Consider the following 13,448-nt stretch of genomic DNA (forward strand, 5'->3'; position numbering starts at 1 on the left):
GTTCTCAATCTCTGGTTACAGTGGAGGTTCAAACTCATCATGACTTTAAAAACTTATTAAAAATTCATTTTGCAGTTTCTTGGGGCATTGACATACTGACTCAATATATCTATGCATAGGAGGGATGACCAATTGGGCAATTCTATTCAAAGTAGGTGGTGGGAATTCAAAAGAGCCGTTCACAATAGTACTTCAGTGGCGGATCCATAACTTTTCCTAAAAGGGGGCGCTCCAGTCATGCTTCAATGATTCCCTATATAATCAACCATATTTTCCCCACGAAAGGCCAAACACCCCCCCCCCCCCCCCTGGATCCGCCTATATACTTGTTCGCCCTGGGTGCTTTGCCCTTATACCATTCGCCCTGTTCTTTTTTTTTATTTTGTTGTCCTCTTTATTTTAATGTAAATTATTTGAATGAAGTATGTAAAATTTGGTTGACAATTTTGTGCATAAACCACATACGCCTAAACGTTGGAGATTTTGTCTGGATTGACTATTCATTTGCATCCATTGCTACACATGCATTTATTTCTAAACATATTTTCACTTTTGCATACAAATGCAGAATATTCCTTTTCAGCCTGTCTTGTGTCATGTAACAGGGTCTTTTATACATGTGGCTCACTAACTGCTTTTTTGTTCAAGTTAATCTTTTTAGACATTTGATATCTGGTGGAGAGTTGTCTTATTGGCATTGATCATACCCCAACTTTCTAATTTTCATATTACTGAAAGGTAACTGTATTTATTACCTTGAATTAAATAAATAACTACTTACAAAAAACAATTCCACATGTACAAAAAATAAATGAAATATAACTTCAAATGATACAATGTAGCTAGCCTTATGGAATATTTTGTATGCTGTGCATCTCTTTTCTCCTTTTAGTGACCGGGGGGGGGGGGGGGGGGGGGGGGGGGGCTATTTTGTATGGTTGGCTGCTTCATATCTGGTGATGGGATATACATTTAGTTATGCAGTGTTGAATACTGGTCTCCACCCCCCCCCCCCCCCTAATTGATAGGAATAAACAAAACAAAAATTCTTTCACTCAATCTCAACAACAAGGCAAAGGTGAAGTAAATCAATATAAGCATACATTTTTGTACTACTGGTTCTGCTCGTTTTCTGCTCTTTTGTTGGGTTGTTATCTCTTTGACACATTGCCCGTCTACATGTCTCAATTATGTGAAAGATTATTCAAGTATGTGATATGTGATAAATATCCAAAAATGAGCTTATTTGATAAAATTCAGCCTTGCGACACAATTTCTTGAAAAAGTACCAAAGCAAAATACAACATGTGGGTACAGTCATGTCTAATTTACCAGGAAAAAATTCGAATAATTCTGGAATGGCAAAACTTGAATTTGCCCAAAACTAGAAGCGAGCTTTTTTAAATTACACTCATGCAAAATAAAAGCGAAACACTTGAGGCCAGAGGGAAGATATAATATTCGGTTGTCAGAAGTATAAAATAAACGTGGAATCTTATTAATTATATAACAGTGAAATTGCTTAAAACAAAATATTCATGAAAACAACTGAGTCAATAATCTGATTTTTTTTAATAAATATGGTGACATTTCACTTCTGCACTTTTTAATGTTGATGAGTCTCACATATTTAAAAAATCCTCTTGTTACTAAGACTGTTAAACTTTCATTTATTAAATCCTGCATTAGTTCAACAAAAATGTCTGCTTATAATCACTTGAGATTGAAATAAACAATTAATTTCCGCCTAGGCGACAATGGTAGCCTTTTTCGAGATACAGACTTTAGAAAGTTGATTTTCTTAACGAAACCTTGCTAGAATCAAAGAAAAGTTATTAGGACAGTATTTTTTGGTCCAAAAAATATAGGTTCGCGTTGCTTTTCTTAGCGTATTTTGTACTTATCTCCCATGCCTATCAATTTTGTTCTTAAAAATACGTGTCTTGTCCTAGCGTTGAAAAGTCATCTCAGTGCCTTTAGGGCTACGGAATAATTTTTATTTTGCCTTTTGCATAAAGCAGAGTGCACGAAGTCTCTAATAACAAAAAATAACGGGCGCACATATCAACCAATCAGGATTAGCCATACTCTTAATTCTGAATACCATGTTATGCTCATAAAATGGCTGCGCCCATAAAATCTAATGGTGTATTGTAACCTTGAACCACCTCGGATACCATTCTGTACATGAATATATCTCTCATAACAAAGGAGTAGGTCCGGTAAGGGCCGATTTTTGCCCCAAATTTCGGTTTCATCTAACGAAATATTTAGGACACTATTTAAACACTCAAGTGTCTATTTCAATTGATTCGACTAGTTTATGTTCAAGATTTTAACTGATTCAGTCATTTTAAAAAAAACGCTCCGATTGAAGCTTGAATATGAAAAATCTATCAAATATGCCAAAAAAAACGCCACTTTTCAGATGGTTTTCGTCAAAAATGAAAGTGGCCGCATCCGTGTTCATCCTCAACCTTTATATATGTTATGTATTATCATCAAATATAACTTACATTTTAATATCATGAATGAACACGAATGCGGCCACTTTCATTTAAGACGGAAACCGTCTAAAATTTAACTAAAATGCTATAATTGTGAAGATTTCAGTAATTTAGCATGACTTTTTGATGCTAGTACACGATATAAGTGCATTGTATTGTCAAAAACAACACATATTTATGTAGCAGAAGCATTCTACTTTCCAAAAAATAGCTAAAAGATTACATTTTCACAATTTTGCAAAACTGCTTAATTTTGGGGCCAAAAAGGGGTCTTACTGAACCTACTCCTTTCAGGCTATTGGTACTTTACGGAACGGAACGGAACGGAACGGAATTTCATTTAAGGTATCCAAAGGGGGCATTTATCAAAATTTCGAAAAATCTTTAAAACAAAACAAACTTTAGAATTTCTGTGTTTTACGGTTTTCCATATACAAATAACACAAATGTATACTTAATCTCATCTTCACAGGTGAAATGTGTAATAATGTATAACATCGGGAAATATTCTGTAGATGAATATGTCGGATTGTCCTGATAAATTATCATGAAATTAACGCATTTGCAAGTCATGCATTATGATATCTAGACTGACCTCACGTCGTCCTTGATTGGAGACAGTGATCAAAATGAATCTGATTTAAACTTTTTAATTTATTTTTCCGTTCCGTTCCGTTCCGCAAAGTACCAATTGCTCTGAGGAATTGGTATTTAACGGAAAAAACGGAAACAGACATCTTTAATGTAATTCAAGCAGTATGATAAAAAAAATTGTCTGACACCTCTTTTTGCATGAGTGGTATGTGTTTTAGATAGCATTTTCGACTTGATCAATAATAAAAAATTTAACACAAAGGCAGGTTACACAAAAAGTCTTTCTCCTTCCATCGGTAATTATATTTTTAAAAAGGGGCCTTCAACAGCCCGTTCCGACGATGATTAGAGACAGTGATTCAGTTGAATCTGATGTAAACTTTTTAATTTATTTTTCCGTTCCGTTCCGTTCCGCAAAGTACCAATTGCTCTGAGGAATTGGTATTTAACGGAAAAAACGGAAACAGACATCTTTAATGTAATTAAAGCAGTATGATCAAAAAAAATTGTCTGACACCTCTTTTTGCATGAGTGGTATGTGTTTTAGATAGCATTTTCGACTTGATCAATAATAAAAAATTTAACACAAAGGCAGGTTACACAAAAAGTCTTTCTCCTTCCATCGGTAATTATATTTTAAAAAAAGGGCCTTCAACAGCCCGTTCCGACGATGATTAGAGACAGTGATTCAGTTGAATCTGATGTAAACTTTTTAATTTATTTTTCCGTTCCGTTCCGTTCCGCAAAGTACCAATTGCTCTGAGGAATTGGTATTTAACGAAAAAAACGGAAACAGACATCTTTAATGTAATTAAAACAGTATGATAAAAAAAAAATTGTCTGACACCTCTTTTTGCATGAGTGGTATGTGTTTTAGATAGCATTTTCGACTTGATCAATAATAAAAAATTTAACACAAAGGCAGGTTACACAAAAAGTCTTTCTCCTTCCATCGGTAATTATATTTTTAAAAAGGGGCCTTCAACAGCCCGTTCCGACGATGATTAGAGACAGTGATTCAGTTGAATCTGATGTAAACTTTTTAATTTATTTTTCCGTTCCGTTCCGTTCCGCAAAGTACCAATTGCTCTGAGGAATTGGTATTTAACGGAAAAAACGGAAACAGACATCTTTAATGTAATTAAAGCAGTATGATCAAAAAAAATTGTCTGACACCTCTTTTTGCATGAGTGGTATGTGTTTTAGATAGCATTTTCGACTTGATCAATAATAAAAAATTTAACACAAAGGCAGGTTACACAAAAAGTCTTTCTCCTTCCATCGGTAATTATATTTTAAAAAAAGGGCCTTCAACAGCCCGTTCCGACGATGATTAGAGACAGTGATTCAGTTGAATCTGATGTAAACTTTTTAATTTATTTTTCCGTTCCGTTCCGTTCCGCAAAGTACCAATTGCTCTGAGGAATTGGTATTTAACGGAAAAAACGGAAACAGACATCTTTAATGTAATTAAAACAGTATGATAAAAAAAAAAATTGTCTGACACCTCTTTTTGCATGAGTGGTATGTGTTTTAGATAGCATTTTCGACTTGATCAATAATAAAAAATTTAACACAAAGGCAGGTTACACAAAAAGTCTTTCTCCTTCCATCGGTAATTATATTTTAAAAAAGAGGCCTTCAACAGCCCGTTCCGACGATGATTAGAGACAGTGATCAAGTTGAATCTGATGTAAACTTTTTAATTTATTTTTTTTCCGTTCCGTTCCGTTCCGCAAAGTACCAATTGCTCTGAGGAATTGGTATTTAACGGGAAAAACGGAAACAGACATCTTTAATGTAATTAAAGCAGTATGATAAAAAAAAAATTGTCTGACGCCTCTTTTTGCATGAGTGGTATGTGTTTTAGATAGCATTTTCGACTTGATCAATAATAAAAAATTTAACACAAAGGCAGGTTACACAAAAAGTCTTTCTCCTTCCATCGGTAATTATATTTTAAAAAAGAGGCCTTCAACAGCCCGTTCCGACGATGATTAGAGACAGTGATCAAGTTGAATCTGATGTAAACTTTTTAATTTATTTTTCCGTTCCGTTCCGTTCCGCAAAGTACCAATTGCTCTGAGGAATTGGTATTTAACGGAAAAAACGGAAACAGACATCTTTAATGTAATTAAAGCAGTATGATCAAAAAAAATTGTCTGACACCTCTTTTTGCATGAGTGGTATGTGTTTTAGATAGCATTTTCGACTTGATCAATAATAAAAAATTTAACACAAAGGCAGGTTACACAAAAAGTCTTTCTCCTTCCATCGGTAATTATATTTTAAAAAAGAGGCCTTCAACAGCCCGTTCCGACGATGATTAGAGACAGTGATCAAGTTGAATCTGATGTAAACTTTTTAATTTATTTTTCCGTTCCGTTCCGTTCCGCAAAGTACCAATTGCTCTGAGGAATTGGCATTTAACGGAAAAAACGGAAACAGACATCTTTAATGTAATTAAAGCAGTATGATAAAAAAAAATTGTCTGACACCTCTTTTTGCATGAGTGGTATGTGTTTTAGATAGCATTTTCGACTTGATCAATAATAAAAAAATTAACACAAAGGCAGGTTACACAAAAAGTCTTTCTCCTTCCATCGGTAATTATATTTTAAAAAAGAGGCCTTCAACAGCCCGTTCCGACGATGATTAGAGACAGTGATCAAGTTGAATCTGATGTACACTTTTTAATTTATTTTTCCGTTCCGTTCCGTTCCGCAAAGTACCAAATTGCTCTGAGGAATTGGTATTTAACGGAAAAAACGGAAACAGACATCTTTAATGTAATTAAAGCAGTATGTTAAAAAAAATTGTCTGACACCTCTTTTTGCATGAGTGGTATGTGTTTTAGATAGCATTTTCGACTTGATCAATAATAAAAAATTTAACACAAAGGCAGGTTACACAAAAAGTCTTTCTCCTTCCATCGGTAATTATATTTTAAAAAAGAGGCCTTCAACAGCCCGTTCCGACGATGATTAGAGACAGTGATCAAGTTGAATCTGATGTACACTTTTTAATTTATTTTTTCCGTTACGTTCCGTTCCGCAAAGTACCAAATTGCTCTGAGGAATTGGTATTTAACGGAAAAAACGAAAACAGACATCTTTAATGTAATTAAAGCAGTATGATAAAAAAAAATTGTCTGACACCTCTTTTTGCATGAGTGGTATGTGTTTTAGATAGCATTTTCGACTTGATCAGTAATAAAAAATTTAACACAAAGGCAGGTTACACAAAAAGTCTTTCTCCTTCCATCGGTAATTATATTTTAAAAAAGAGGCCTTCAACAGCCCGTTCCGACGATGATTAGAGACAGTGATCAAGTTGAATCTGATGTAAACTTTTTAATTTATTTTTCCGTTCTGTTCCGTTCCGCAAAGTACCAAATTGCTCTGAGGAATTGGTATTTAACGGAAAAAACGGAAACAGACATCTTTAATGTAATTAAAGCAGTATGATAAAAACAAGTCAGACCCTTCTTTTTTGAATGAGTGGTATGTGTTTTAGATAGCATTTCGACTTGATCAATATTTAAATAAACAGCTGCGCCATGAGCGCATGATACGCCCGTCGTCTTGTGAAAAAACATAAATCTTTTTTGAATAACACAGGGTTGTACAGGATGTCATGCTTAGTATATCCTGACTCATTCCTTATTCCCGCTCAATAGGAAGATTGTACAAGATGTATTTGGAAACCCGACGCAACATTAGCCTGTTAAGTTTTAAGCAATAAAGATACAGCGCAACATGTGAAAAAAACCTCTTTTTTTACAAAAAACTCAATAACTCGAAAACATAAAAATGAATCATCACCAAAAAGTATACAGATCTTTAGATTAATATAACAAAGAAGTGTGTAAAGTTTTAAGCAATAATCATAAATCGTTTTTGAGATATGGTGCGACATGTAACCCCCACCCCCTTTTTTTTTTTACAAAATACTCAATAACTCAAAAATGAAATTTTGAATCATCACCAAAAAGTATACAGATATTAAGATTAATATAACTAAGAAGTATTTAAAGTTTTAAGCCATAATCAAGAATCGTTTTTGAGATACGGTGCGACATGTGAAAAAAAACACACCCCTGTTTTAGCTACAAAGTGACGTAACTCAAAAAGTTGTAATCTTATTTTCACAAAAAAGTATACAGATCATTTTACCATCATAAGAAACAACTATGTTAAGTTTCATGAAATTTGGATAAATCGTTCTCAAGTTACGGTGCGACATGTTTACACCGGACAGACGGACAGACGGACGGACGGACGGACGGACACTGGACATTTGTATACCATAATACGTCCCGTCAAAATTGACGGACGTATAAAAAATAACACAAAGACAGGTTAGACAAAAGGTCTTTCTACTTCCATTGGTAATTATAAATTAAAAATTATTCCAGATTCTTTAAAAAGTTCAACAGATGGTTTTTGAAAATCGTGTTCATTTAAAATAATTCTAGCTTCCCTTTTTTTGTAATTTAAGCAAACTGTCGATTAAAAATGTGTTACAGTTGCCCCATATTGAACAACAGTAGTCAAAATTTGGAAGAATGTATGCATTATAATATAAAATTCTTACAGTATGATTTAAATATTTCTTGATCCTTTTTAGTAGAGCTAAAGGAAGAATTTACCTTAAAGTTTTTAATAACATATTTGAAATGATCAGACCAAGACAGAGTTGCGTCCACAAAAATACCAAGGACTTGTTCACGCTGACTTTCATTAATATATTGATTATTAATGAAGATATTAAAAGGTTCATTACACATGACAAAAAGTTTGTGTTTTGAACATAAACACATTTTCTTTGTTTTGGATACATTGATTAACATTTTGTTTTCATCACACCAATGAGAAATATTTTCTAACACAGTATTTAGTGTCTGGCTATACAACTTTTGTTTTTACCAGTAACAGAAATAGTACTATCATCAGCCAAAAGATCACTGTTATGATTTGGATTACACAAAGGCAAAAAATTAATGAATAATAAGAATAATATGGGACCTTAAACGAACCCTTGAGGTACACCTGTTTTTACTTTTAATACACCTGAAAAAGTATTTGAAATGTATACAACCTGCTGTCTATCAGTTAGATATGAAGTAAGCCAGTGCAGTGAAGAATAAGAAAATCTGTATTTTTGTAATTTCTGGAGGAGCAGTTTATGATGAAGAACATCAGAAGCTTTACAAAGATCCAGAAATACTGCTCCTACTAATTCGCCTTCATCAATTGCTTTTAACCATTTATCTAACAAAGTTGTCATGGCAGTTTGACAGGAATGGTTCGAACGAAAACCTGATTGCAGGACATACAACAGATTATATGTGTCCGTATAGTTCATTAAATAAGTTTTTACGTGTCTCTCAAGTATTTTAGATACTAATTGTAAAAATGCAATTGGTCTGTAATTAAATACATCATTTTTTAGCATTTATTTTCAAAAACTGGTATGACTTTAGCTAGTTTGAATAATGATGGATAAACTGATTTTTTAATGCTTGAATTAAAAATTTGACATAAGGGAACTGAAATAAGATGAGAAGTAATTTTTAAAAACTTTGCACTGATATTATCAAGACTGCTTTTATTACATTACAGATGCCTGTTTCCGTTCGATTCCGTTAAATACCAATTCCTCAGAGCAATTGGTATTGTGCGGAACGGAACGGAAATCAGATTCAACTTGATCACTGTTTCTAATCATCTTCGGAAGGCCCCTTTTTTAATTTATAATTACCAATGGAAGTAGAAAGACCTTTTGTCTAACCTGTCTTTGTGTTATTTTTTATACGTCCGTCAATTTTGACGGGACGTATTATGGTATACAAATGTCCAGTGTCCGTCCGTCCGTCCGTCTGTCCGTCTGTCCGGTGTAAACATGTCGCACCGTAACTTGAGAACGACTTATCCAAATTTCATGAAACTTTACATAGTTGTTTCTTATGATGGTAAAATGATCTGTATACTTTTTTGTGAAAATAAGATTACAACTTTTTGAGTTACGTCACTTTGTAGCTAAAACAGGGGTGTGTTTTTTTCACATGTCGCACCGTATCTCAAAAACGATTCTTGATTATGGCTTAAAACTTTAAATACTTCTTAGTTATATTAATCTTAATATCTGTATACTTTTTGGTGAATAATCTTAATATCTGTATACTTTTTAGTGATGATACAAAATTTCATTTTTGAGTTATTGAGTATTTTGTAAAAAAAAAAAGGGGGGGGGGGGGGGTTACATGTCGCACCATATCTCAAAAACGATTTATGATTATTGCTTAAAACTTTACACACTTCTTTGTTATATTAATCTAAAGATCTGTGTACTTTTTGGTGATGATTCATTTTTATATTTTCGAGTTTTTTTTCACATGTTGCGCTGTATCTCTATTGCTTAAAACTTAACAGGCTAATGTTGCGTCGGGTTTCCAAATACATCTTGTACAATCTTCCTATTGAGCGGGAATAAGGAATGAGTCAGGATATACTAAGCATGACATCCTGTACAACCCTGTGTTATTCAAAAAAGATTTATGTTTTTTCACAAGACGACGGGCGTATCATGCGCTCATGGCGCAGCTGTTTATTTAAATATTGATCAAGTCGAAATGCTATCTAAAACACATACCACTCATTCAAAAAAGAAGGGTCTGACTTGTTTTTATCATACTGCTTTAATTACATTAAAGATGTCTGTTTCCGTTTTTTCCGTTAAATACCAATTCCTCAGAGCAATTTGGTACTTTGCGGATAGGAACGGAACGGAAAAATAAATTAAAAAGTTTACATCAGATTCAACTTGATCACTGTCTCTAATCATCGTCGGAACGGGCTGTTGAAGGCCTCTTTTTTAAAATATAATTACCGATGGAAGGAGAAAGACTTTTTGTGTAACCTGCCTTTGTGTTAAATTTTTTATTATTGATCAAGTCGAAAATGCTATCTAAAACACATACCACTCATGCAAAAAGAGGTGTCAGACAATTTTTTTTATCATACTGCTTTAATTACATTAAAGATGTCTGTTTCCGTTTTTTCCGTTAAATACCAATTCCTCAGAGCAATTTGGTACTTTGCGGAACGGAACGGAACGGAAAACTAAATTAAAAAGTTTACATCAGATTCAACTTGATCACTGTCTCTAATCATCGTCGGAACGGGCTGTTGAAGGCCTCTTTTTTAAAATATAATTACCGATGGAAGGAGAAAGACTTTTTGTGTAACCTGCCTTTGTGTTAAATTTTTTATTATTGATCAAGTCGAAAATGCTATCTAAAACACATACCACTCATGCAAAAAGAGGTGTCAGACAATTTTTTTTGATCATACTGCTTTAATTACATTAAAGATGTCTGTTTCCGTTTTTTCCGTTAAATACCAATTCCTCAGAGCAATTGGTACTTTGCGGAACGGAACGGAACGGAAAAATAAATTAAAAAGTTTACATCAGATTCAACTTGATCACTGTCTCTAATCATCGTCGGAACGGGCTGTTGAAGGCCTCTTTTTTAAAATATAATTACCGATGGAAGGAGAAAGACTTTTTGTGTAACCTGCCTTTGTGTTAAATTTTTTATTATTGATCAAGTCGAAAATGCTATCTAAAACACATACCACTCATGCAAAAAGAGGTGTCAGACAATTTTTTTTTATCATACTGCTTTAATTACATTAAAGATGTCTGTTTCCGTTTTTTCCGTTAAATACCAATTCCTCAGAGCAATTGGTACTTTGCGGAACGGAACGGAACGGAAAAATAGATTAAAAAGTTTACATCAGATTCAACTGGATTACTGTCTCTAATCATCGTCGGAACGGGCTGTTGAAGGCCTCTTTTTAAAAATATAATTACCGATGGAAGGAGAAAGACTTTTTGTGTAACCTGCCTTTGTGTTAAATTTTTTATTATTGATCAAGTCGAAAATGCTATCTAAAACACATACCACTCATGCAAAAAGAGGTGTCAGACAATTTTTTTTGATCATACTGCTTTAATTACATTAAAGATGTCTGTTTCCGTTTTTTCCGTTAAATACCAATTCCTCAGAGCAATTGGTACTTTGCGGAACGGAACGGAACGGAAAAATAAATTAAAAAGTTTACATCAGATTCAACTGAATCACTGTCTCTAATCATCGTCGGAACGGGCTGTTGAAGGCCTCTTTTTTAAAATATAATTACCGATGGAAGGAGAAAGACTTTTTGTGTAACCTGCATTTGTGTTAAATTTTTTATTATTGATCAAGTCGAAAATGCTATCTAAAACACATACCACTCATGCAAAAAGAGGTGTCAGACAATTTTTTTTATCATACTGCTTTAATTACATTAAAGATGTCTGTTTCCGTTTTTTCCGTTAAATACCAATTCCTCAGAGCAATTGGTACTTTGCGGAACGGAACGGAACGGAAAAATAAATTAAAAAGTTTACATCAGATTCAACTTGATCACTGTCTCTAATCATCGTCGGAACGGGCTGTTGAAGGCCTCTTTTTTAAAATATAATTACCGATGGAAGGAGAAAGACTTTTTGTGTAACCTGCATTTGTGTTAAATTTTTTATTATTGATCAAGTCGAAAATGCTATCTAAAACACATACCACTCATGCAAAAAGAGGTGTCAGACAATTTTTTTTTATCATACTGCTTTAATTACATTAAAGATGTCTGTTTCCGTTTTTTCCGTTAAATACCAATTCCTCAGAGCAATTGGTACTTTGCGGAACGGAACGGAACGGAAAAATAAATTAAAAACTTTACATCAGATTCAACTTGATCACTGTCTCTAATCATCGTCGGAACGGGCTGTTGAAGGCCTCTTTTTTAAAATATAATTACCGATGGAAGGAGAAAGACTTTTTGTGTAACCTGCCTTTGTGTTAAATTTTTTATTATTGATCAAGTCGAAAATGCTATCTAAAACACATACCACTCATGCAAAAAGAGGTGTAAGACAATTTTTTTTTATCATACTGCTTTAATTACATTATAAAGATGTCTGTTTCCGTTTTTTCCGTTAAATACCAATTCCTCAGAGCAATTGGTACTTTGCGGAACGGAACGGAACGGAAAAATAAATTAAAAAGTTTACATCAGATTCAACTTGATCACTGTCTCTAATCATCGTCGGAACGGGCTGTTGAAGGCCTCTTTTTTAAAATATAATTACCGATGGAAGGAGAAAGACTTTTTGTGTAACCAGCCTTTGTGTTAAATTTTTTATTATTGATCAAGTCGAAAATGCTATCTAAAACACATACCACTCATGCAAAAAGAGGTGTCAGACAATTTTTTTTGATCATACTGCTTTAATTACATTAAAGATGTCTGTTTCCGTTTTTTTCGTTAAATACCAATTCCTCAGAGCAATTGGTACTTTGCGGAACGGAACGGAACGGAAAAATAAATTAAAAAGTTTAAATCAGATTCATTTTGATCACTGTCTCTAATCAAGGACGACGTGAGGTCAGTCTAGGTATCATAATGCATGACTTGCAAATGCGTTAGTTTCATGATAATTTATCAGGACAATCCGACATATTCATCTACAGAATGTTTCCCGATGTTATACATTATTACACATTTCACCTGTGAAGATGAGATTAAGTATACATTTGTGTTATTTGTATATGGAAAACCGTAAAACACAGAAATTCTAAAGTTTGTTTTGTTTTAAAGATTTTTCGAAATTTTGATAAATGCCCCCTTTGGATACCTTAAATGAAATTCAGTTCCGTTCCGTTCCGTTCCGTAAAGTACCAATAGCCCTCCTTTCATATAAATTGCTGATTCCAGGTATCAAAATTTTTATCCTCCAGTAAAATTATTCCTCTGACAGGATGTGTTGTCTACTGAAAATGAAATATTTTGTTATTAAATTAAGTTTGTTAATTCAATCAAAAAGTAATGAAGAATGATAATTATAATATATTGTATTTCATTGTTATTGCCATCTATGACCTCAATACAGTCTGCTCAAGTCATTCTCTTATCTAAAAAAAAACAGATGCTTCGCAGGGCGCAGCTTTATACGACCGCAGAGGTTGAACCCTGAACGGTTGGGGCAAGTATGGACACAACATTCAAGCTGGATTCAGCTCTATATTTGGATTGTGATTAAATAGTTGACACAGCATAGGTTTCTGACAAAGAATGAATGTGGTCTAATGAACGTAAAAAAATTGTTTTGCCTTTGAGCAATTCACTATGCTGTTAAATATAAATCCTCTCAAAAAAATGTTTGAAGAAATTTTCTTTTTATTTATGAAATCTGAAATGAAAAAAATTGACCCCCCCCCCCCTCAATTTTTTTTCACATCCC

Source organism: Mytilus edulis, chromosome 12, assembly GCF_963676685.1.
Source record: "Mytilus edulis chromosome 12, xbMytEdul2.2, whole genome shotgun sequence".
Lineage (NCBI taxonomy): Eukaryota > Metazoa > Mollusca > Bivalvia > Mytilida > Mytilidae > Mytilus > Mytilus edulis.